The sequence below is a fragment of the Leopardus geoffroyi genome, chromosome B4 (genome assembly GCF_018350155.1).
Source record: "Leopardus geoffroyi isolate Oge1 chromosome B4, O.geoffroyi_Oge1_pat1.0, whole genome shotgun sequence".
Taxonomy (NCBI): Eukaryota; Metazoa; Chordata; class Mammalia; order Carnivora; family Felidae; genus Leopardus; species Leopardus geoffroyi.
The window spans coordinates 124,094,659-124,122,343 of NC_059341.1; the positions used below are offsets into that span (position 1 = coordinate 124,094,659).

General features: G+C 41.1%; 1 long non-coding RNA gene across 1 annotated transcript; it reads left to right on the top strand.

Moving 5' to 3' along the window:
- The first annotated feature begins 557 nt into the window (after positions 1 to 557).
- On the top strand, positions 558 to 27,438 carry LOC123590689. Its single transcript, XR_006708928.1, has 3 exons — positions 558 to 1,666; positions 23,747 to 23,778; positions 24,363 to 27,438. It is a non-coding gene; the product is annotated as an uncharacterized LOC123590689 (long non-coding RNA).
- Positions 27,439 to 27,685: the final 247 nt, after the last annotated feature.

Genomic DNA, 27,685 nt, shown 5'->3' on the forward strand with positions numbered 1-27,685 from the left:
CAAGGGTCTGTGGGCCAGAAAAAAAAATAAAAACAAATAGTCACTTCTGTGTACTGCACACCGAGATTTTGAGGCAGGCCATGTATTTCTCTGATCCATGCCCTAACACCGTGCTTGAATCTATGAGGGACAGAGGACAGTAGCAGATGCACAGTCTATCCCAAAAGATATAGATCCTATATGCCAAGTGTTAGGACAGAGGCTAGCTTCGTGGTAACGATGCTTGCTGGAGTTGTAATCCCTCTTACAATCTAGGAGTACCAGAGAATCAGGCAGTGGGTGGGAGGTCCCACCTCACCTTGGGAAAGCAACACCAGGTGGAGGTGTGGTTAGGGGTACAATGGAGGCTAAACCCTGGGAACAGGTCCGGCCCTGTACCATCAACCTACTTGTCAGCAGTAGGCCTGAAAAAGATTCTAACAGCTTCCGGGTGGAAAATGAACAGAGGCAAATGGCACTTGTACATCATGTCTTCTAGAAAGCACCAAGGACCACAGACGGCTGCTCACTCAAAGATGAAAAAATATGACTTTATATAATGCTGTATAAAATGGAAATGTAGTTACATACGGCAAAAAGAAGGCGAGAATGAATCATCCTGAAGGCTCACCAAAAACCTCCTGCAACCAATCATTTGGGGAATTTGAAAAAAACAGAGCTTGGAGATGTAGACACAGACTGGTTTTTCTGGCCGGCGAGAGGCAGAGTCCTGCAAGCAGGACATCCTTTTACAAACTGGAACGTGAGACTGGAAGTCACCGAAAGACCTTGAGGAAGAGAGAGATGACGTGAAGGGTTTCGAAGGCTCTATGAAGGCGGGCTTTCAGGGCTGGCTGGAAGACGTCTGCATTTGCCCAGTTCAATGATGGAAGATGAGATAGATGGTAGATCCAGCTGTCAAACTGCTTGGACGGTCTTAGGCTCAGCGCAGGAAATGAACGTGAAGGGAGGCACCATTGCGCTGGAGAGCGGAAGAGATTTCCAGAGAGGGGAGCTTCGAATTTGGAAGGAAAATAAGTGTGTCTGATGGAGAAAGACTAAGTAGGGTTTGAGTAAGGAAAAAACAAATGAACAAACCAACAAAACAGAGCTCAGCGTCCTTAATGGGAAGAACATAGCCTTACTGAATAAGATCAGAAACCTGCAAAAGAACAGGATGAGACAAAAGCACAGAAGCATTTGGTGACTAAAAAACAGCAGGATGCCAGGCAAAGCTAATAAGCAGAGACAAGACAGAGCAGGCTGAGATGAGGACCACTTCCAAGTAAATTAAATGTCCAATAACAACATCAAGATCTTCCTGGGACGACTAAACGGAATCACCAACATTACAAAGACAAAACAAAACAAAACAAAACCCCCAAATTAATAGTAAGGAAAATGCAGCAGACGCTGTTGTGAAAGCAGCTACAGCATGACACCAGGTTGTCTGCAAACAGAAGCCACCTTTCTTTCGGGTAGCCACACCTCTGAGAAGTAGCCTGACCCCCGTCTGAGGAAAAATCTCTGTTAATGATAATCTCATTCTGTTCACCGTGATTGGCTTAGAGGAGGACACGTGACTTAGTTAAATGTGATGCGACCTGCAGGCAAGTCGGCTGGGGGCTCCGTAGAGGAGTTTGCTCGGGAAGAAGACCGCACCCGAAGACAGCTCTTCTTCTAGAAGGTAAGTCTGTCTTACTAGTGGGAGGGGAACTAATTTGAAAGCAGGCCCCCGCACTGCGCTTGGCAGGCTTCTGCTGGTTGGATTTAAAAGAATTCTGGTATGGAGGACAAACAGGAAGCTCACGCCTTGTGAAATAAAGAAAGAACAAACCAGGGACACCTGGGTAGCTCAGTTGGTTAAACATCCAACTTTGGCTCAGGTCATGATCTCATGGCTCGTGAGTTCAAGCCCCGTGTCGGGCTTTGTGCTGACAGCTCAGAGCCTGGAACCTGCTTCGGATTCTGTGTCTCCCTCTCTCTCTGCCCCTCCCCTGCTTGCACTCTGTCTCTCTTTCAAAAACAAATAAACATTTAAAAAAATTTTAAAAAGAACAAACCAAATAAGTATACTCCTTTAAAATTTTACTTGATAGTGTCCCTAATAACCTGAAAAGTTAATCAAGAGTAAGAATTAAAAATGAAAGGTGGGGCGCTGGGGTGGCTCAGTATGTTAAGCTTCCAACTTTGGCTCAGGTCATGGTCTCACAGTTCGTGGGTTCAAGCCTGGTGTAGGGCTCTGTGTTGACAGCTCAGAGCCTGGAGCCTGCTTTGGATTTTCTGTGTCTCTTCTCTCTCTCTCTCTCTGCCCCTCCCCTGCCCATGCTCTGTCTCTCTCTCTCTCTCAAAAATGAATAAACTTAAAAAAAAATTAAAAATCAGAGTTAGCAGAAGGCTGAGGGTGAACACAGAAAACAAAATGTAAGCATAAAAATTGGTTTTAAATGATTGTGGTAAATAATATGGTTCAAACACATCAGGGGAGCTATATAGTTGAATTAAAATCAATGTACTTATGGGGCGCCTGGGTGGCACAGTCGGTTAAGCGTCCGACTTCAGTCAGGTCACGATCTCGCGGTCCGTGAGTTCGAGCCCCGCGTCGGGCTCTGGGCTGATGGCTCAGAGCCTGGAGCCTGTTTCCGATTCTGTGTCTCCCTCTCTCTCTGCCCCTCCCCCGTTCATGCTCTGTCTCTCTCTGTCCCCAAAATAAATAATAAACGTTGAAAAAAAAAAATTTAAAAAAATCAATGTACTTATAATTAATTAAATGAAAGATTTACTTTAATAAATAGTAGTCCAAGTTCTAAATGACATAACTACAGACTGGGAAGTTAAGGGGCACTGGGAATAAGCATGGCTTGCTAAATTCCTTGCTTATGAAGGAAAAGTCAAAATATACTTTTTGCATACATTTTCCATCCTAGAAATACATATCGAAGAATATTTCATAAAATATTAAAGATTGCCGCTAACATAAGACCCTATTATAATCTGAGTGTTACAGTAGGAGGAAAAGGTACAGACAGATTAAAATCTTGCCTCAGGGGCATCTAGGGGGCTCAGTGGGTTAAGCATCCGACTTTGGCTCAGGTCATGATCTCACAGTTTGTGAGTTTGAGTCCTGCATCAGGCTCTGTGCTGACAGTTCGGAGCCTGGAGCCTGCTTCAGATTCTGTGTCTCCCTCTTTCTCTCTGCCCCTCCCCTGCTCATGCTCTGTCTCTCTCTCTAAGATAAACATTAAAAAATTGTTTTAAATTAAAAATAAATGAATAAAATCTTCCCTCAGAAGAAAGGATAAATGAATGTGCCATTCCTCTCAAGATGGGTAAGACTCCTCTCTGCCTATTGTCCCTTTCACTGAATTATTATCTGTGAAACCCTTGAATGTGTGCCAAATATTTCTTGCTGTGCCCTACTAATACAACCAGTTGTCACTTTTTCTGTGCCCTTAAAACACTAACTTTTCACTTCTTAAAAAATTATTTATTTATTTATTTTGAGAGAGAGAGAGAGAGAGAGAGTGAGTGAGGCAGAGAGAATCCTAAGCAGGCTCCTCACTGTCAGCCTGGTGCAGGGCTCAAACTCACAAACCATGAGACCATGACCTGAGCAGAAATGAAGAGCCAGATGCTCAACTGACTGAGCCACCCAGGTGCCCCCAAATCTGCACTTTTAAAAATTTACACCAGGCATTTAAGGGTAACAGATCATGGTGATTTTATCTTTAGTTTTCAGAAGTTGAATTTGGATGTGTCTTTATGTGGATTTCTTTGAGTTTATCTATTTGCAATTCTCATAGCTTCTTGAATGTGGGTGTTTACATTTTTCACCAAATTTAGCACATTTCCAGACATTATTACTTCAAATTATTCTTCAGCCTCACTTCCTCCCCGCTTTCTGGGCTTCCAACAATAAACACTTTGGTACCTGTTCCACATAACCACTAGAACATTCTTTTCTTTGCAATCTGTTTTCTCTCTTCTATTCAGCTTGGATACATTCTATTGATCTTTCTGAAGACTTTATTTTTTTTTAAAGAGAGATGCGAGGAAATCTTATTAAAAATATACTTCCTAGGTCTTGCCCTAAAAATTAGTAACACACTTTTCTTCCCCGAGCTCTTCATGTAACTAGGTCCTCCTTATTTTTCTGATCCAGACTTAACCGTCACTTTTGCAGGGAGTTGTGCCAAGTTTACTTCTATTGTGTTTTTTTGCACAATCCATAATTATGTTGCTTATACATTTTAGTGGCTTCATTTGCTGCATCCTCTCCTACAAAGCCAGTTCTGAAATGTCAAAGACCGTGTCTTGCTTGCTACTGGTTGGCACAGAGTGGGCACTCGGCAAATACGATTTTGAATCAAAAGTAAAGAGACCAGCTACCCCATATATGCACAAAGAGAGACAACGGGCATGCCCCCCGTGTTTTAGTGAGGGCGCTGAAGCTGGACCAAGAAAAAGATGGCACATGTACCCAACACCCGGAGATTCTAAGATGGGTAGCAGGTAGCTCCTAAAGGGGGAGCCCACCTGTGGCCCCCTCTTGCCTCGGTGTGCCTAGATGACTCAATAAAATAAATTTATAAAACATTTAAAAAAATTTTTTTAAAAAAAAATTTTTTTTCAACGTTTTATTATTTATTTTTGGGACAGAGAGAGACAGAGCATGAACGGGGGAGGGGCAGAGAGAGAGGGAGACACAGAATCGGAAACAGGCTCCAGGCTCTGAGCCATCAGCCCAGAGCCCGACGCGGGGCTCGAACTCACGGACCGCGAGATCGTGACCTGGCTGAAGTCGGACGCTTAACCGACTGCGCCACCCAGGCGCCCCTAAAAAATTTTTTTAAAGGGAGCACCTGGGTGGCTCAGTTGGTTAAGCTTTGGACTTTGGCTCAGGTCATGATCTCACCATTTGCGGGTTTGGGCCCTGCATCGGGCTCTGTGCTGACAGCTCAGAGCCTGGAACCTGCTTCAGATTCTGTGTCTCCCTCTCTCTCTCTGCCCTCCCCCACTCATGCATGTGTGTGTGTGTGTGTGTGTGTGTGTGTGTGTGCGCACACACGCACGCACATGCGTGCTCTCTCTCTTTCTCTGTCTCTCTCAAAAATAAAAATAAACACTAAAAAAAAATTTTTAAAGAAATGTGCAGACGAAGCCTAGAAATCTATCTACTGGATGAAGGCACCATTAAACAAGGCTTAAACGAACTAGCTCTAGGCAAGGAAGTACCACTGGTTAGGATCACAGCTCGGGAGAATGCTGGATCTCAGCCTTGTCTCAGTTCCACCCCGCAGCAGTGGCATGAACTCCAGTCAGATACTGGACATCGCTGGTCCCAATTACTGTTTCAGAATATAGAAATAATACCATGGCACCTCATGAGGTCTCTGAGGATTAAATGAATACTTCAGGTGTAGGCGTAAAACCACGTCCGGTACCACAGTCCCACTCATCGAAAATTAGTTGTTGTTCATTTAGACCTGGGCTGAATGATCTTATCCCAGAAGACAAGGCGGCTTGGGTTTATGAAAGTTAAATAGGTTAAAATAGAGTTGAGACCAGCATACACATTCCTAACCGAGCCCTTATCTAGTATCCTTCACCATGCACTACATGCCTTTCATTTAGTCTTTGTTCTGTAATGTGCTACTCTTCACTCACAGCAAACTATGCAAAGTGTAGGGTCCAAAAGACACCCTGGGGTTTCCCCAAGGCACAGAGGTTGGCATACAAGCTCAAACAAGCGTTCTGCACACTGAGAAACTCAGAGAGCCTACCTTCTAGGCGGGTTGAACCAAGGGACCAATGGCCAGCATAGAAAATGCCTCATAGAAAATGAGAAATTTACTCATAGAAAATGCCTTTTGTTCCTTCAAAGTTCCACAGAATTTTTTTTTTTCCATAGAATTTAAAAAAGCGAGGCAGTGGGGGAAAGGCAAGTACAAAGGCCAGGAGGCACCAGTGAGTGGAGGCGACTGTGTTTTATTAATCCATGCGATTAATCCAGCATGCTAAGGAAGACTCTTTACAGAATCAAAATTTGTGTGATTTTGATCCACACAGATTAGAAAACACTGTTGCATCACTTTCCAGTGCCTCCTTTGCTTTGTGCTTGAGTTGTATTCTTCAGAGTCCGGTAGGAACAAAGGAGAGAGAGCATTCATATGAGGACTAGCAGCACAGGCACTTTGACAAATGTCCTTCTCCCCCTCCCTTTCTGCAAAACACTTCCTGAATTTCCCAAGAACTAATCCCTGGATTTGTATTTGCACCGTTTCCTCTCAAAAGCCAAATGACTGGAAATTGCCCCCAAATGCAGATTTCTGTCAACCCATGAAAAGTGGTTTTCACCAAGGGATGGGTGGATGGCAAGTCTCACCCCAAGCTCTTTGCAAGAAAGTGGTGAGAACCGTACGTTTAAGGTTCCAGTGGGAGCCACTGTTTCCTCACGAGGGCAAGTGACCTGAAAGAGGCTTGTCAGAATCGGAGAGTTTTCTCACAAGTTTTAGTAGGAGAGGAATGAGAGCCTCTGGATATGACAAAGAAAGAGCAAGAGAGCTTCAGGGACACAGACCCTGCAAGACCCAATCAGGTTCATCTGCCCTTAGTTGGCTATAATGTGATTCTGAGAACTGGCAGGAGATATGTCTCCTTATTTTGAAGCCATTTCCTCTCTTATGGGAAGAGCAGAAATGAGTCTTCCCCAGGAAGCCTCTGTGGTCTCCAACACAGGGGTCTCCAAACTTGGTGAGACTTTTCCAGACAATGAATTGTGCTGAGGCTGATATCAGTGCCAACAGAATAGTGGAGCAGGGTAGTGATCACAGAAACCTTCCCAAAGCACACTTACGGATGTGGGAAGTGCTACCCTCTCAGTTCTGAAAAGAGAATGGTGGCTTGCCAGTGAAACTGGGTGAGTGTAGGAAAGCAAGATCCCAGCTTGTTCCCCCCATCCCAACCCCCATCTTCCCATGGTTCCCTTTCTCTACTGCAAAGACTGAGGCCAGCAGCAAACCTCCCAGGTGACATGTTGAGATCACCTGGTGACTATCAATCAACGTACCTCATAGAAAAAAAAAAAAAAAAAACAGAAAGTTTATGAGACTTCTGATTAGAAATAATTTTACACTCTCCTTATTTTTCTCAGGCCTCTCTCCCCAGTACCCAGCACAGTTGTTGACAGAGCATTCAATAAATGTTTGTTGAATTGTATCATAGATCTTATTACCAGTCAGCTACCTTGTCTTTGGTAAATTCCTAATCATCCCATTAAATTATAAGCTCTTCAATGACAACCATCCTAATGGATTTATCCATGTGTCCCCCAATATCTAGCAGAAAACCCAGAACATGGTAGGTTTTTAGTAGGTGGAGGGTTGAATCTGTGGTCTGTGACATAATCTGCTTATGTATAGTCTTGTTGTATGGGTCTCAGGGCCACAATTTGTGTTTGTTGGTGCACACATACATGAATGCACTCTCGTCTGCATTTATTACTATATTGGCATGCATGTCTGGCTCTGAAAGGAGCAGCACCAAGGAAAATGAGAAGTGGGAAGCCATAAACTTTGGCTGGTCATCGACCCTTCCATCTGAAAAATTTTTTAAAAATCACTTCTAGAACATTTTGCTGACTGACCATCTGAATTCCCATTGGTTGACTGACAACATTTCAAAATGGAGAACAGATCACCAAGTCTCCTCCTCCTCCTGCTTTATAGCAGAGAAGACTGATCCAGAGAGTTTAGGAAGCTTGTGCAAGGTCACACAGCCAACGATGGAGCCAAGCCTGGATCACCAGAAGTCTCATTTCCTCCTTGAGCCTCAAGTCTCAGCAGCCTACTTTGAGCTCTATGACTCTGGGAAAACTATTCTTGCCAGTGTTCCCAACACATCTAGTTATTAGATCAAATAAACATTCTTAGTGTGTTTCTTACTCATCTTTCCTTAGTATTTGATGACAGACAGTTTCTCACTCCTTGTTGAAACCCATTGCCTCCTTTAAGTGTTATAACAATAATGCTAATGATTACTGGGTATGTACTATGGGCCAGGCACTGTTCCAAAAACTCTAACTATATTGTGATATTTATCCCACACAATAAACCTTAGGAATAAACCTTAGGAGTTAAATATATTAGTATCCCCCCATTTTAACTTAGGAAAGTTAAAGAAAAGAGAGGTTAAGAAACTTGCCCAACATTACACAGCTAGTCATTGGTTACTCTGGAATTCAAACTCAAAAATCTAAATATCGATTGGGTACTTCAAATTGCCATGCCTCTTGTTGGCTTCTGCTTCTTCCTCGCCATTCTAGATCTTGCCTTCTCAATTCCCCTCCCGTGCATACTCCTTAAATACTATTTCTTTGAGTTCTGATCTCTGCCCCCAGATTTTCTTCCCTTTCTTAATCAGGTCATCTGCTCCCAAGACTTCCTTACAACCTTCTCAGGACTTCACAATATTTTCCTCGAGTTCAGAGTTTTATTCTAAGTCACAAACAAATAAAACATCTATAAATATGCCCATTTGAATGTGTCTGTTCAGTTCCATTAGATAGAACGGTCTCCTTCACTAACTTCTGCTCAGCTGATAAGAAAATAGGTTTAGCTTCCTTTTTCTCTTCATGCCACTTGGGTTTGGTTCATTTAGAGCAAAAATAGCACTCTAATTCCTTCTTGTTATTTAAGTAAATGTGCATTTGTTGCTTTTAACCAAAAGGTTAGGTGTGTTACAAGAGGAACATTCCATCTGTCTGCTGAAGGGAAGATCCTGGTTGCTTAGTAGGCCAATTGGGACTCCAAAAACTCCTTCTTTGACCATTGCCACCATCCTGGGCCTGGCATCTGACATTGCGATCATAGCCCAGAAAGGAAAGTCCAAGGCTAATGTTCTATTGATAACGTTAGCTGGAGTGACAACCTCAAGTTTCGCATCATCCAGGAAGGTAGGCTGAACTCATTCATGGAAAGATGGAAGAGTTTCCTTCAGTAAGAGAGACAAACCTCAATGTACAAGTACTTTTCAACATTCTATTTATGTCATGTTTTCTAAGGTTCCAATGGCCAGAATAAGTCATTTGGCCAAGCACAGATTCAAGGAGTGGAGAAATGAGCTTTACCTCTTGATAGGAGGATTGAAAAAAAAACCATTTTAAAGAGGCATACTTTTGGGGGTGCAATGAATTATTGTAGCCATTTTTGTAATTTTGTGGATTGTCCTTAGTCCACAAGAATAGAAACTTGAAAGATCCAGGGATGTGGATTACTGGGGTTATTCAAGGAACAGTGCATTGAGAGGCAAAATCTGGGAGAAGCCATTTCAAGGGTGAATGTAATTGATCTAGACTAATCAAGATGGCAGTCTCCAAAATCTCCCAAACTTTGTGACTCTCTTTGTGTCTGTGAGGGAAATAAGATCTTATTCTACTCTTTACTCTCCTCCCTAAAATGAATCCTCACTAATTCTCCAACCAGGTAAGTGACAGTACCATCATCCAGTTGGTTCAAACCAAAGAAATAAGAATCACTCTGGATCCCCTTATCCTCATATCCTAACCATCAGCAGGATTATTGGTTTTATCCATCTACAACTTATTTCTAACTCCCGCCCACCTGCTCCCATCTTACTGCCATAGTGGCCATCTGGTTCCCCTTCATCTTTCACTTGGACTTTTACTGTAGTCTCCTAATTGGTCTCCCTGCTTTCGCACTTGTTCCCTTTATAGTTAATTACCCAAATGACAACACTGAGATCATTTAAAAAAAGGAAATCAGAAGATGGTACAGCTCCACCCAAAATCTTCAATGGCCTCCCATTACATTTAGGATAATACCCAAAGCTCCTCACTGCGACCTAAAAAGCTCTTCACAATCTGCACTTTGCTTGCCTCTTAATCTCAGTTTATGCAACTCTCTTCTTTATTAACTATATTCTAGCCACAATGGTCTCTTTTTCTCCCCCCCCCCCCCCGAACACATGAAATATACAAATCGTGGGCAGAATGTAAACTCTTCATAGACAGCTTTCCTGACCTCCATATTTTAAATACCCCCAGCCCTCTGCCATGCCGGTTATTCTTATCCATTAATCCATTTTTTCTTACCTTTTTCTTATTTTTTTACATTTTTGGTATACAAGCTTTTTTCATGTGGGTTTTACTGAGGCATGATTTATATAGAGTAGACCTCATTCTTTTTAGTGTCCAGCTGTATGAGTTTCATCAAACACATGCAAATTTGTAACCATTTTCACAGTTATGCATATGGCATTCTAGAAAAGGCAAAACTATAGGGACGTTAAATAAATCAGTGGTTGTCTCAGACTGGGGTAGAGGAGAAGCTGATTGTGAAGAGGCATGAGGCAACTCACCCATCTTGCTTATTTGTTTACTTGGTAATTTCTGCCTTTCTCAAAAGACACATCCCAACAGGACAGAAACCTTGTATGTCTCCAGAAGCTAGCATGGGGCCAGTCACCAAATAGGTGCTCAATCTTCCTTTGTTGAAAGACTTAATGAATATATAACCCTCCCCAACTTGGCCCTCTCCCTCAGTCTTCATCTGTAATCCATGGTCACGTCCTATGGGTGTTACCTCTTAAATGTCTCTCTTGGTCACTCCCTTTCCTCTAACTCCACTGCTGTGTTTCTGCTCTCCTTGTTCCTCACTTAGATGATTGTAATCGCCTCAAAAATGGTTTTCCTGGCTGCAAGCTCGCCCCCTCAATCACTGCCTATGGCTGCTGCTAGGTACAATTGAATGACATCACTCCTTTGTTTAAGAAAGAAAAAAGAAATGCTTCCCCATTGCCTTACAACCGAACCAAACTAGCTCGACTCTCCTCTGCTCCCAGGTGCCTAACACTAACTGCCCTCCTTGCTACTTATAGGGCTCTGCTCCTATCTAGGTATGGTTCCCAGGACCAAAGACTGCTGCTCATCTGTGCTGTTTATAGCCAAGTAAGCCCCTCATCTCTGCAGAGTCCCTGCTGTCTTCATATACCCCTCAAGGGGGTGCCCCTTCAATCCCGGCATGCCTGAAGACTTCATGTCCCCAAATTTAAGACAAATATCAACATGGCAAGGAAGTTAGAGCTTTCAGAGCAAGCCATGTAATTGTTAACCATGATGTTTCTCAAAGGTATGGTTGCCCATCAAAACCATCAAATTCTAGTATACCGACTCTTGAAGCCACACAATTTTCAGAGACCAGTAGTGGCAATTATTTTCCATCCTTTCATTGTATTTTGAAAATAATTAGGAGGTTGGAATTGAATTACATCAGTTGGCTGGCACTAAGCCCAAATTACTCTCTATAAAACTAGCGAAAGTGGACTGGGTCAAAAATCTAAATAATTTTTATTTTATTTTATATTTTATTTTTTTTATAAATTTTAATACATGCCATCAAGGCTCCAAAATATGAAATCCTAATTATTTCATTGGGATTGGGGAATTGGGGAGGGGAGAGAATGAGGGGGAATCACCAGGGTCCATCAAGGAGACTGGCTAAATTAAGGTATATTCTTCAAATATGTTACTCTGAAATTGTAAGAAAAAGAAAAAGTAAACTCTCAGTGCACTGCTATGTATAAAACCCCCAAGTTATTATGTTAAGTGAAGACAGCAGAGTCCAGACTTCTGCAGCTTACCTGCACGCTTCTATTTGCTCATATACACACGTTTATTTGCGTAGAGAAAATGTGGAAGGATTCCCAAGAAACCAGGAAAAGTGGCTTCCTGTGGGGGAAGGGGAATGAGGCAGACTGCAGCAATGGGGAACAATACCTCTTTATATTTGGGGTTTTGAACCAGGTGAATATATGTCTGCCTTCCACTCAGTTTCCTAACGTGTTGTTAAAAAAAAAAAAAAAAAAAAGAGTTTGAGTGGGCATCACAGTGTGATTCTCAACAGATCTCATTCAAATTGCATTACTCCAGGTCTTTGAAACTATCGTTAAATAAACAAAACCTTTCAAATAATCCTGGTATCCACACATAAGCAACAGACTTGTTGCTATATAAATACAAGTAAATAAATAAATACATTCTAAAATGATACATTGTCCAAATGAGAGTGTAACAATTATCAGCCTTATCAATTGCCCTAAAAACTTATTTTCTCTTAGGTAGGGAACTGGACATGTAAATTCATTTATCTTTTCAGGTCAGCGACATGGTCCAAAGTTGTCATAATACTTCAGGTGGCCACATTGTATAGAATATAATTAATGCATGTATGTATCATTTTGGCTTGACACAAAATGTTGAAGTAAAATGTCCTGTATCAATTTATTTGGGGAAACTATGCCTCCCACTGTCCTCTCCACCCACCCACCCCTCACACACACATGTATTTTGTGTAATTAATGCAGCCGTCAAGGTTAAATGCCAAAGTACCAAAAGTTGACCGGTGTGCTCTATTCTCCCACAAACCTGATTGCTCCAGAAATGAACATGAGACTCAAGTCTTGCCAAGCAGAATCACTGGGTGGGAGGTGAGGATTGTTAAAGATGCAGAGCAAAAGAAGGTTTCTCTGCTTTTCAAATTAGAACCTCTAAGGATTTTATAAGCCTGTAGCTGCCAGGACCCATTATTGCTGTCCATTCTGAAAATAAACCCAAAATGAGAATTATATCAAATGGAGATTTAAAAAAGAAAGAGAGAAAGAAAATTGTGATAATATCAGTGAAGAGTGGATCTAGCCATGCTTTGAGCCAGTCCGTCCCGTGGATTTACCAACTTCATAAGCCAATGAATTCTTCATTGTTGCTATTTGAAACATAGTTCAAATGCTCCTCAACAAAGTCTTTATGCTTTTATTTGTACATATTCTAGAGTTTCTAAAGAAACTCTGGTCTTTCTTGGGATTATTTCTTAATTTACCTGAAAATGCAGAAAACATAAACTTCTAAGTTTAAGAGATTCAGAGAAATTCTTCATGTGATCTGTGAATCTGAAGGAAGGTAAGCAAGTTCTCTCATGAGAAGTGCTGGGCTATAAGGTAGAGGGGAAATATACAAAATAAAATTAGGTCTCTGGTTCCTAAAATAATCCATGCCATCTGCCATTCTTACTTCCATAAGTAAGTGATATTTTAATTTTTTTTTTTGCTTCTTTATCCTTTAAATAAGATGATCCTGAAAGCAATGAACTTCCGTTACCTATACATGCACATCCTTCCCATATATTTTATTCATGCAGCTAATTAACTTACTTATCTGTCCATTCAACGCATTTTTCCTGAGTTATACTACATACTAGACATTATTCTAGAAACTGGTAATAGATGAAGTCTCTGTCCTCATAAAAGTGACATTCTAGTGGAGATGACATAAAAATAAATAAATACATGTATAATATATCTGATGGCAATTGTTTTATTGCTAAGAAGAAAAGCAAGACAAGGTAAGGGGGATGGAAAATGTTAAGGATAGTGTACTAATTTATATATAGAAATAAGAGATGCTTTCTTGGACAAGGGGGCTTTAAAGCAAAGATTCAAAAGCAGAGACGGGGTAGCCATGTGATTTCTTGATGGGGGTAATTCCAACTGCAGTCACAGGGCACAGGGAGACACAGGCCATAGGGAAGGAAAACAGAAGATTGAAGCAAAAGGAGGTTTCAGGTTGGGCTGTGCCATCTTGAAATAATATTATAAAAAATAAAAATGGAATATAAAGAGGAGAAAGGTATCAGATAATTAACATGAATCAGGTCATAAATTAGGACAATCTGATTCAATTTTAAATAAAACAATTCAGCAAACATGTAGTCAGTTCTAACTTCCTATTAATGTTTGTATGTGAGATTGGTTGCTTGGATATGATTGGGTATTATTGTTTGGATGCTGTATGTTTAAGGTGGTGTTAACCCAGTGGATCTATGAGTCCAAACCACTTTTGCACGAGGAATAGGATCTTACCTGAAAGGTGGAGTTTTCACCCCACACCCATACTCCCCCAGCCCATCCATTCCCTGAGGAAAAGGCTTGTATTGCAAGCCAGAACCTTTACACCTGAGAAGGAGGATCTTAGGAACTCTCCCTTGGCCATGATGACAAACCAAGGAGCAGGGCAGACCTGCAGGGATGAAACTTAAGAGGACACATAATCTGTTAAAAGGTGGGAATAGGGCCAGGAACCGAGTACCCCAGGCCAGCTGCCCCAGCAACAGGGTGTGAGAGATTAACTGAGACAAGCTCAGAAACCTGTAGTTTACAAATTTCCACCACTGCCAGCATTTTTTCTAGCAGTATTTGTTCCATCTTAAGTCAAGTCTTTCTGAAAATCAACTTAGATGAGCTAAGGTAAATGAAAGGGAAGGGCTTTCTACAATTGTAGAGAGGCAGGGGTAGCTCAGGGGTGAAGTAAGAAACCTCGAGAGAACGTGAAATGAGAAGGAACTTTTCATAGCTGGGTGAGTACCTCTGACTACCTGAGAGCATCTCTCCATGGACAAACCTTGGAGCTAAACGTTCAGAGCGGGGACTGTCAAACAGTGAAGGTCCGTATGGAAACCTCACCTCCACTCCTCTCCACCCAGGGGAGATGGGACAACTCACCCTCCCCACTCCTCCATTTCTACCTTTGCAAAATGGGCCTAGTATTACCTCACAAACACCATCGTCCATGTTTTGCTGATGAAAAATGAACTTGCCAAGTCTGTGTAAGTAGTCAGCATTAAAGACAGCATCAAATCTACTCTTTCCCACTCCCCAGCCCGTGTTCTTAACCCCGCACTCCATTGCTTCCCCATCTTATTGGCACAACCAGCAATTTAGACATCCAAACCAGAACCTAGAAGGTCACTGTGGCCTCCCCCAACTTTCTTGACCCGTAGATCCACTCATAACTGAATCCTGTCAGCCTCATCGCTTCTCAGCCTTTTGGCTAAGATCAAGCGTGAATCCTGTCAGCCTTACACTCTCAGTATCCTTCAGACCCATCCCCCCCTACAGTCCTGTCTTAGCTTCTCCACCCATTTCCTGCCTGTGGTTCACCTCACTGGGATTCCCTTTACACCTTCTCTTTCTACAATCCAACATAATAAATACAATAATAAACAAAGCACTCACCTTCTTAACTGTTCAATGGTTTCCCATCAACTAATTGATGATCAACTAACTTTAGTATGCATAAATATCACCTGGAGAACATATTAATGCAGATTTTGATTGGGGTGCCTGGGTGGCTCAGTCGGTGAAGCCTCTGACTCTTGATCTTAGCTCAGGTCATGATTGCACAGTTTGTGAGATCAAGCCCCGCATCAGGCTCTGTGCTAACAGCTCAAAGTCTGCTTGGGATTCTCTTTCTCCCTCTCTCTCTGCCTCTCTCTCTCTCTCTCAAAATAAACTTAAAAGTAAATAAGGTGCAGATTTTGATTCAAAAAGTTGAGAAGGGGGCCCAGGAATGTACATGGCTAACAGGTGTCACACAGGTGATTGGTACAATAATATGTGGATTCTTCTTACTCAAAGTGTGTCCATGGACCAGCATTATTAACATCATCTGGGAGCTTGTTAGAAATGGAGACTCTGTGGCCTGGCCTTAGAATCAGAATCTGAATTTTAACAAAGTTCCCAGCTGATTTGTATGCATGGTTTTTTTTTTATGTTTTATTTTGTTTATTTTTGAGAGAGAGAGAGAAGGAGACAGAGGGGGAGGTGCAGAGAGAGAGGGGGAAAGAGGATCCGAAGTGAGCTCCACGCTGACAGCAGGGAGCCCAATGTGGGGCTTGAACCCACGAACCTTGAGATCACGATCTGAGCTGAAGTCACACGCTCAACTGACTAAGCCATCTAGGCAGCCCTGATTTGTATGCATATTAAAGAAGCAGACTACACGTTGATCTAAAGAATCAAATATAAAATCTTTTCCGTGGTATGAGAGGCCAGTCATGACCAGCATTCTTGCTGTGATCTAAGTTTGACACACTGGGGAAACTGAGGCACCAAAAGCAGCTGTCTTCTTCACCTTGGTCACCCCAGCGCATTGCACACTCCCTGCGGCAAAAGACATGCTGCTTTATTGATACACATGGAGTCAAAGTGAACTACATTAATGCATATTTTTAAACAGATTTTGAAGTACAGTATTACAGCCGTATTGTATCTTCGTCAAGGTCTGATTTAACTGGAGTGAAAAAGAATGGAGGGAGCAAAGACGATCAGTGTCACGAGCCAGATACATTTTATTCCTTAAAACGCTGAACGTGTGGTCACTGGGCGGGGGAGGGGAGTACTCAGTTCCACCTCTGAAGTCCTTGCTGTTCGCAGTTGATTTACTGCCTGAAGTCAAATCCATGCTCTATATATTAAGGCACAGCCCCCACTTTTTTTGTGTTTTGTTTTGTTTAAGAAGAGCAAACTTTCCCCACAAAGATACAAGAACAGTCAATATTGATCTTCTTGACGGATGGTGCACCTCACGCCACAGGCCTCTCGAGCATCTGCTCATTACCACCCAGCCCTCCCCTTTGTGGGGGAATAATGCCAAGTGGCCTCCTGTGCTATCGGCCGCAGATTGCAAATATTTAAAAGAAATAAATTTCTCTGAATGAAAAGCACCTTTCATTGTTCTCCAACCCCTTCTCCTCCCAAGTCATGTTGATTTTGGGGCAGTGCCTACTGCCAGCACCTGTACTGTTCAATTGTTTGCTTGCCAACATCACTGTGGTTTTCTTGCTTGGGCTTAGGAACCATTCTAAGTACAGTAGCCAATGACGGTGACTTTTCTTTCTCTCCTGGCAAAATCTATAGGGGAAGCATCAACTTCAGGACACCTAGCAGCAACTGTAATTAGAGGACATGGGAAGAGAGGAATAGAGATTGGGGCTTCTTTGTCTGAGTATGTGTCCCCACATGATAATGAAAATGGACCACCGCTGCAGTCCAGAAAGAAAGGTTTGGATTTCCTCAATTCCGTAGTATTTGGCAGAGAGTGCTTAAACTTGATTTTGGGAAATCCAAAACCTTCCTTTAACTGAACGTGAAGACCCACAGTAAGAAATAAGGATGGGATTTCAGCAAGAGGAAATTTGAATTGTGATTGAAAATAGCCACTTAGAATATTACCCCGGGGGTCTAAATATAAATATAGAATAAAAAGATTATTTCTTCTATGTGAAGCATTACCCACCATTTGGTGAAGTAGGATCATGCCCTGTGTGGTCTTAATCACTGCTCTTAATCTCTTCCCACTCAGCATTAGAGTAAAATGCACTGCAGCCAGTCGCTGTGACTGGCCAACGTCGATGAAAAACTGAGTGTAGGGACAGTCTACGTTTAAAACTTTAGCCCTTTCTCTAGCCCAAAGCTGACTTCTCACTCAATGAGAGGGGTACAGCCTCCATTACCATCACCCCTGGGGAAGGCATTTGTTACTTTTCAGACTCTACATACTTTTATTCTACTTCTAGGGACAAGTATTTAGGCATCCATGTGACTCCAAATATTTTTTTTAAGTTTATTTATTTATTTTGAGAGACAAAGAGAGCAAGCGGAGGCAGAAAGAGAGGGAGAGAGAAACCCAGCCCAATGCAGGGCTTGAACTCACAAACCATGAGATCATGACCTGAGCCAAAACCAAGAATGGGATGCTGAACTGACTGAGCCACCTGACTGAGCCACCCAGGCACCCCTACGTGACTTCAAATCTTGATCCCTGTGGTTTACATTGAGTGCTTCCCCCCAGACTTCAGGGATAAAGCAAATGTCCACATCTGATTACAATAGCCCATTACATTTTGTTGGCTGCAGGGATTGAAATTCAGAACCAATGGGATATCATGAGGTTTTGTTGAGACTTCCAGCATCAAGGTTTGACAGTGGGACAATACAGACTCCGGGGCCACCACCGCCACCTTACCAACGAGGCAAGCACATGTTGGCTTTGAATTGCTTTTTGCATAGGACGGCTTGAGTTGGGTGAAGTGTACTCTCTTGACTGTTCTGCCTGGTGCCCAGGGACCTGTTTGTGATATGAGGATTCTATGGTCATGGAATGGTTTATTTCACTCTTGGTAAAACTGATCAATTCTGATAAAGATAGTACTGATACTGATAAGGATGAGGCCCACTTTGCCTTAGTTGACATCATTCTCCAATTAGCTGGGCCCAAAAATCCTAGGTCATTTCCTTAGCCTCCAAATGAAAAAGATGATATTTGCTACAAACCCTTACAACTAAAATAAAGGGGTATTTTTCTGTTGTCAATATATGGACTGAACCACAGTGTAAGGAGCTAAAACCAGCCTCCCTATGTGCAGTGAGGTAGGAAGATCTACATGGAATTGCATAACAAGTGTTTTGAATTATATGAAAAACATCAAGCCACTTTTAGTTTCTTGTAAGACCTTCACAAATTACAGAAATGTCCAGAGGAAACCTGAAAATACCATTGTATAAATTTAAATTTAAAATTAAATTCAGATTTACACAAAACAGATTTGTATGAAGAGTTAAATATTTTTAGAAAAATTGTCTGCAAAAATCATCAACTCTAGACATACTAAAATTTATATTTCAAAACAATTTATCATAAATGTGTCCCAATGTTGTCACCATCTCTAAAAATACTCTTAACAGCTTGAGTAACAGTTGCATCAGCATAAAAATTCTTCTGAAAATTAAAAATTATAAAAACTTATTTGCAATTTTGGCTATCCATTGATATTTAATAGTAAGGCACTACAAGCTATCTGCAAACTCTAGATTCACTTGTTGATTACCCGGCTTCACTGTTGCATCACAAGCAGTGAGCTTGACTTTCCCATGATAGATCCCTCAAGGTCAGAATGTGAAGGGCATTTCTCTGGTTTCTCCACAGAAGAATGCTCCAGGAAATATCTGTCTGGTTGATCGAATTCTGGGAATAGACCAGGAAAAAGGGTCTGAAGGTCCCACAGACTACCACCTAAAATTTCAAGAAACCCCTATTTGGAGAGTCCACCTCATCTCTGAGCCCACTGTCCCTGGGTTGAGAGCCACTCTACCTTAATTTAGCCAGAGAATAAATCCTTGTCTGACTCTGCAAGGGTGAGCAAAGGAAAAATGGAGTTCTGGATCCAGACTGCCACCAGCCCCTTGTTTTAAGCCCCTTGCTCCTTTCCTGCTTCAGACACTATGTGAAACCTTCAAGTCCCAGGTTTCTTGGTGGTAGAATGAATTGATTCACTTCTCCTTGTAGGACCCCCATGTAGACTTGTGTTGGGAATCACTCCATTCTCTTAGGTCAGCGACCACGTTTTAGCCAACTTCACAGCTTTCAAAAGAATTGTTCAAATTGTTCACTTGATGTTATCTCCTCTCTTTGTTTTTCTTTCTGGTGAGTGAATGCATTTTGTTTAAAAGCAGTGGTTCCCAATTATTTTCAAAATCACATGAGACAAAAAGTAGATGGCATTTGTAGGGAACACTGGGGTAAATGGATAAGACTATTCAAGGCCAAGGCCAACTGGTCTGACTTTACTTGCTATCCCAGCCCTCATAACACTATCAAGAGGGCTAAATAGATTAATATCTCTGCCCACCTGTGACCCATTTGCAGCATACCATCTGAGAGGCTTTGTTCTGTTGCTAATTCTGAGGCGTTTGGAGAGAGGGAGAGGAGATAAGTAGATGTGGTCAGTCTACCATGTTTAACCAGCCACCCCTCACTGCTCAGTCTCCTATATTTTCCAGGTTAGATGGTATTTTTCCCCCTGTGATCATCCATTTCATAGTCCTGGACGATCCATCTAGCTTTTCCAAATGGCATCTTCTTGATACTTCCTGCCAGGAACGCCATAGGCACTTATGATTGCTATCCCAGGAAGTAGTAAAAGCGATGCTTCTTACCCCAATACCTCCATCTAAAGCAAATACCTAGCTCCATGATAACTCTTAAATCACAGGAGCCTGAACTCCAGACAAATCCAATCCAGTCTAGTCCCTGGTAACTGGAGAAAGAGGGTATCTAGCCCAGCCAATGAAATAGAACTGCAATGAAGACAAAGGAAATAAACCAAAAGAAACTAACATACATACCATTTGGTGGGACAGTACAACAGAGTACTCAAGATCATGGGATTTGGAATTAATGGTATCTGTGTTGGAATCCTGCCTCCACCATTTACTGGATATGTGATCCTAGGAAAATTATTCTATCTTTCTCAATATCTTCAATATTGAGATATCTTCAATATCTTCCTCTGGAAAACAGATGGAAAAGTAATTCCTGCTGCCATGAATGTTTAGGTGATGAAGCAACTACAAAGCACCTATAGCACAGAGGTCATGAAGGAATGAGTGGGGGGAAAATATTAATGAGGGGTTGAAAGGAAAAGCATAATATTCACAAAGAAGAAAAGATAGGGTCTTGGAAAAAAATACCATTAAACGGAGAATGAAAGGGATCAAGGCCACAGTCTACAAACACGCTGATACTTAGGACCCCACCAGCCACAGAGAAGCAGGATATAGAGAGATATGCTATGTATAAAATAGGACGTATGTATATATATATATATATATATATATGTGTGTGTGGGATGTGTATGTGTGTACACATTTGTCAACAGCACTGAGGTTCTTCTATGCAATAGAAGTTCTAGGAATTAGCTTCGATGTTGTTTTCCAGGAAACTAACAAAGTCACCATCTTCACTTAGTTACTGATTAGCCCTTCAAATAGGGTCAGGTATCTTTGCCTTCTTTTTACATGACCATAAGTAAAAATACAACCGATCTCTCATTTTATCCTCAGATGCCAGCCCACACACTATTCTACGTAGCACAAAGGGCCCAACGCGAATATTTAAAACTAATACATTGAGGGATGTATGTGTATGTGTACAAGGCCAGACCATCACACACTTACAACTATGTGCCCTAACTTGTCAAAAAAAAAACCTACTAAAGTGGAAGAAAATAAATAAAAGGTCAACACCTCCTTGACAGCTATGGGTACATACATTATTAAACCTAAAGGTGTCACGTCTCAAGGAAACGTAAACTGAAGTTCCTTTCAGGTTCTCCTTAGGGCTGGGGTTTTAGATTGTACTCGGACAAAGGAATCATAATTCAATTATCCAAAGATTTATTACAAAACACTTTGCCCACACTGGATATTTTGATGTGTAAACATCAGAGTATTACACTCCCTGTATCCCAGGCTTCACATTTCAGATTTCATTAGCCAATAAAGCCAGGTTTATTTATAATAAAGTTAAGCCCTTCAAACCACTGACCATGGAAACCAGATTTTGAAATAATTCAGATTTGTGTTTCTGTTCTTTCTAATTAAGGGTAATATCGGGAAGCACAGACAGTGGGTAGCATTGTTCGAGCACCATGGATTTAAGCAAGAAAATCTGATTATCAGCTCATGTCAGAAGCCAAGCGATAATGCAGCTTAGCATTCGTTTGGGCTTTTTCTTTGGCCAAAAGATAATTACCGTTCGTGAGGCCTTACGTAAGTGTATCTAATATCTAAGGCCCTAAAATTTATGAATAGCAAAGACACACAATAGGCAAAGAAGAATTACTGTATTTATTATTTCTATGGCTTGTTCCACCATGATAATTTCATTATCTAGCAAAGTCAAACCTCGAAAATCAAAGTATAATTTCTTAAAGGACAAGAGTTAAATACGCTGGCAAGGTTTTTGGCCCAATTTCCTCTGGTGAAAGTTATTTCTAACAAATAAGAAGTAGACCAGCCAGAATTCTAATAGGAAGTTTACCAAAGGGGATTCAGAGTTACCTATTGAGGCCATCGCACAAACAGATGTTAAGCTTCTGCCGTGAGATTTTTTTTTCTTTCGTAAGGTGTTATTTCTTAATCCTGTGCTGTTGAAAATAAATACAATGCTTCCTACCAAACAATACCAAAAACCTGAAGACTGAAAAGCACTTCTTGGCATAGCTGATCGTGTCAGAGTGAGCATTGCTGTAATACAAGCAAGCAACCTGAGCATATATCATGCAGAATAAATTTGGGGAACTCAGGGGGAAAAAGTTATTTGAAATAGGCGTTAGAGGTTTGATATATAAGCCCATATCTAATGAAGAGGATGAAAAGAAAATCAAGTTGTGAAATTTCGGAAATTTCAAAAATTTCTAAATTTCTAAAATTTCAGACAAGAATGTTTAGATCCTCCAAAACATGAAGAGTCACCTGCTTTTTAGAAGAAAAAGCATGCTTGTCCTTCTCTATAGATTTTTATTTTTTTAGGAGTAGCTTTTATTAATGATCTACTACTCATTATAAACCAGTAGCAACAAACATTTTATTGAGTACCTGGTATAGACCAGGCATTGCTTTAAATACTTTAGACATAGGAATTCATCAAATCCTTATGGCAACCCGATGAAGCCAATACTTTCCTCTCCCCATTTCACAGAGGAGGAAAATGAATCACACAGAGGTGCAATAACTGCCCAAATGGCTCCCACTGTTCCAAACACACACATGCAAATATATCTAACAAAATCTCAATTTTAGTCATCTTCATAACTGGATTTGGTTTTAGATATTAAACTTCTAAACTTTAGCTCAAATAATTTTTCCCCTAGGGCTTCCAGAATTTATTCTGTGTGATTTATACCCAGGCTACTTGTATTACAGCAATGCTCCCTCTGACACCATCCTGAAGCTAAAGGTTCCTTAGGACTGGTCAGGGTAGTTCTGTGGGCTCAGGCCTTAACAATGAGCGCTCCAACCTGGGGCGGATCACTAAGCTCTCTGTTAAACAGAAGTCAAATGGGAACAATGGAAGTAGGAGAGGGGATGATAATAGAACTTGATGGAAGGAGACAAGTGTCGGTACCTGAGCCTGGCGGCCCTACAGCCTCCTGCTGCCAGACTCACAGATCCACCAGTAAGGAATCATTGGTGCTTCAGGCTGGGTCCACCCTGTGGACTTCCTATTTTCTATGTTTGCTTTGATCACTTTTTGACTGATTCCCCATGCCTTAACTTTTCCTCTTGAATTTTTCTTGCTTTTTTCTTTTTGCCTTACACTCTGGGAGATATTTTGCAACTTCTTCTTGCAGTCTTCTGTTAAACTACTTACTTTTAGCCAGCATATATTTGATTCCATGAGCTCTTTCTACTTGCTCCGTGCTTCTTTTTCAAGGACAGAGCTGTTCTTATTTTATAGATTTCCTCAGTATTCCCCAGAAGGCGCTAATTAGATATCTCCTAAAGTGAAAAGTTTCTTCTGGCTTCTGAATTATATCAGTTTCTTCGAATGTCAATTTCTCTATTGGGTCTTCTTGGTCCTTTTTGTGCAATTGGCTTTCCTTAAATTCTGGTAGTTCTTGGTAAAGGCATACCTCACTTTATAGCATTTTGCTTTATTGTGCTTCACAGATATTATATTTTTTACAAATTGAAGTTTTGTGGAAACTGCATACAACAAGTCTATGGGCACCATTTTTCCAACAGCATTTGCTCACTTCCTGTGTTCGTGTCACATTTTGGCAATTCTCATAATATTTCAAACTTTTTAATTATTCTTGTTTGTTATACTGATCTGTGATTGACGATTACAACTCACTGAAAGCTCAGATGATGGTTAGCATTTTGTAGCAATAAAGTATTAATTAAGGTATAAACATGGGGTTTTTTTTAGATATAATGCTATTGCACACTTAATTCTGTATAATAACAGAATTATTATGCTATATAATAGTATAGTGTAAACATAACTTTTATATGCACTGTAAACAAAAAAATTCATTTGACTTACTTTATTGTGATATTCGCTTTATTGCAGTGGTCTCGGACTGAACCCTCAATATCTGCAAGGTATGCCTGTATTGTGAATAAAAGCCTAGTTGATGAATTTCCTTTCTGTTTGTGCAAATGTGCTTCTCTTATTAGAGAATTCGGGGTTTCTTCCCATGACCATGAGCTTGGTAGAGGCAGCCAAGACATGTGAACCGACTGGCTTCACTTCTGGGTGGGTGGGTGGGCTGGCTGGGGCTCCTCCAAACAGAATGAGAGGGTTTCATTCTTTTTTTTTAAGTTTATTTATTTTTGAGAGAGAGAGAGAGCAAGAGAGAGAGCAAGTGTAGGAGGGGCAGAGAGAGAGGGAGACAGAGGATCAGAAGTAAGCACTGTGCTGACAGCAGAGAGCCTAATGTGGGGTTCAAACCCATGAACCATGAGACCATGACCTGAGCCAAAGTCAGTCGCTTAACCAACAGAGTCACCCAGGTGCCCCAAGAGGGCTTCATGCTAAGACACCAGTTCTTATATGAAGAGTCCAGGTCCTCCCCCATTAAACCTCTCAGGGTTTTTTTTTTTTAGAAAAAAATATGCTTCAGTTTTATACTGGAGAGAAGACTCTGCCTGAAAAATCAGTCCTGCCTTCTCATCACTCTCTACAGGTGCAGTGACCTACTTGATGGAGGAGTTTGGAGGAAAGAAATGAGCATGGTTGACTCCGTTCACTCTCCTTCGTCTCTGGGGTCTACAGAAATCGGTTGACTCCAGTCTGCCTTTAGTCATGAGTGAAGCTTGTCAGGAAATGTCTGTTGTCTCCCACCCTTCAGGGGAGGGCTGCCATTTCCGAGAACTATCATCTTGGTTCAGGCAAGGCTGCCATTCTGGGGGTCAGAATAGAAAGCCCATTTTGGCCACACACCTAAATCACATTCCTAACCTATTTGATATTTCGATGTCTATCAGCCAGCTACTCTGTCTCTCCCTGGTTCAAAATTATGCAAAGAAAAAATGAGAGCTGTGTATTGATCCCTTAGAACCCAATATAAACATGTGTCTGGTTTTTTGTTGTTGTTTTTGTTGTTGTTGTTGTTGTTGTTGTTTTTGGTTGTTTTGTTTTCTGGTCTATTCAGCATCAAACCAATTCTTCGCTATGTCAGGAGGCAGCACCCAGCAGAAATTGAAGAGACAGACCTTCCATCATCTCCTCAACCCTTGGCAAATATCTTTGTTTCTCAACCTATAGAAATGTCTTCATGCTGTTTTCCAAACTCAGCTGTCTAGATCCACTTAGATGCTATGAACCCCTCAGGTCCTTTCTGCAGTTTGAAAATATAAAGATTCTCCCTGATACACTCCCTAGAGCCATTGTGAGGAATTAAACCCTTAGTGGTTTAGCTACATCTTCCTTTTGGTCTGTGCACTGCTCCCCTTCCAATAAGTCTTGGTGCAATTGTTTAAACTTAAGATAGGCATCAGAAGCAGTTTTCTCCACAATCTTACATATTTAAAGCCTTTAGAGGCAAGAAATATAATTGTTGCTTGGAGCAGTGCCTCCTCTTAATATTGCTATTCCATTTATCAGAAATAAAGTGGTATCACTAAAATACACCTATTTTTTAAAATTATAAAAGTAATGAGTGCTCCCTCTAAAAATCTTAAACAGTATAGATGAGTATGACGATACCACTACTCTCAAGAAGTCATTAAAATTACAAAAATGTTCTTGGGTTGCTTTCAGAAAGTTTTGATGCATATAGAGTGCCATTATACACATACATTTTTTTACACAAATGAGAGCACGATGGAACCCAGATAAAACTGTTTTGTCATGGTCCATCCACTTCAGCATGGGTGCCACACTCAAAAGAAAGCAAGGCCAGGCCCTACATCCAAAAACTAGTAGGAAAGCAAGTAAAATCTTCCCATCAGTATTATAAACAATCAGCAAATAAAAGAAGTATTGCCTTGCATGGCAAATAGCAATGTGTTCTGAAATTGTGTCTCACATCTTCCCCTTTCTCCCTAAGGTCCTGCTCTTCACACCATGATATCTTTCTCTTTCTCTCTCTCTCTCTCTCTCTCTCTCTCTCTCTCTCTGTCTCTCTATTTCTCTCTCCCTCCTTCCCACCCACCCCCTCTGCCTTTTCCCCTCTCTCACACCCTTTGTCCTCCCTACTCAAAACAAAATCAAAAAACAAAAAACAAAAACAGAAACTCTTCAAATTTTAATCCATGCTAGCTTTAGTTTTCCCCCCTTTCCTCCTTCCTCTCCTGAATATACTTTTATCCCTTCATAGCTTTAGCTCATTCCAAAATCAATAGTCCTCCTAGGATTCTTTTAGTTCTTCTCTAGAGCCAATACTGGATGAACCCAATGAAAAGTTGGACATGGCTAGTGGGCCCAAGCAGCAAAGGCACTTTTCTCTTCCAAAAGCCAGTGGAGAGGTCAAGGTTGTGAATACACACACACACATCTTGCCCTTGTCCCCCTTGTCACGATATGATACTGTCTACAGTTTGCTTCTTCGACTTATGAATTCATCACAGGCATGTTTTCTCTTCAGCCCATGGTGTTCTGCCTCATTCTTTTTCAAAGGACATGGTATCATATAGTGTTGAGAATGCATTTAACCAGTCCCTGCTGGTAAATAGATAGGCTGTTTCTGATTTGAGACTACCTTAAGGAATACTGCAATGAATAATTGTTCACATATTTCTTGTTCACATATTTCTTGATACATGAGGGAGTGTAGATGTGCTCTTGACAACAATTTGACTTGTGTTTCTCTGGCTCCACTTCCTATGATGTAATAACAACTAATACTCATTCTTTAAATGAATGAGTGAATGAATGAATGAATGAATGAATGAATGATTCAGCAAATAGCTAGGAATGTGATAATAAACCACAACCAAGGTAAATGACATAACAGTGGGCTTGTACAATAGGATTTAATCTCTACTTAGCCATTCTTGAATGCAACTTTCTTCACCTGTAAAATGGGGACATGCTTTTAAATACTGTTGAATGATTAGATTAAATGACATCAAAAAGGTGCTGAACCCAGGCCAATGTAAGCTATTATTGAACTAAAATCATATGTCCACATAAAATGTTTAAGTGGAGTCTGGGTGCCGTGACCCTTTCATGGATACGGAAAATCACCAGAAGTTTTGGTGCAGAAAGAGCTGCCTCAATCCCTGGAGAGCATGTTCATGCCTCCAGGATTTTGAGTAGTATTCACAGCCCTGTTATGGCCATTGTTATGTCCTTTGATCTTCCAATGACAATTTCAAAAATTAATTTTTTTAGGTGCATAGTTTCTATTCTTAGAAGAAATCTATAATGACAGCTATAGAGTATTCTAAGCCTTAGGGAATTGATATGCCATCATAAGCAAAAACATTTATTAAACCATTGCTTATATGCTAGCTGATATTTAAGCCATTGTGTTCTTGACCTTAGGGGATACAAAGAAGGCAACTAAATATTGTGGAAAGATCTTTGGAGCCACATAGACCTGAGTTCAAAGCCCAGCATTCAATCGTTCATTCAATCATTCATTCATTCAACAAAATTTAAGTTGTTTGAATGGCAGACACTTATCCTAACTTTTAAATAAACAAATCTCTTTCATTGTCACTTAAAAGATATTTAAACCTTATCAAATGACTTAGCTTCCCAGGGTGCCTGGGTGGCTCAGTCAGTTAAGCATCCAACTCCCGCTCAGGTCATGATCTCACGGTTCATGGGTTCGAGCCCTGCCTTGGGCTCTGTGCTGACAACTCAGAGCCTGGAGCCTGCTTTGGATCCTGTGTCTCCCTTTCTCACTGCTCCTCCCCCACTCACGCTCTGTCTCTGTCTCTGTCTCTCTCTCAAAAATAAACATTAAGAAAAAAGATTTTTAAAAAATGACAGCGTCTCTTTTTCTAGGGTGCAATGTCAACTTTGTAAGTTTTTCATAAAAGTAACACATATCAAGTG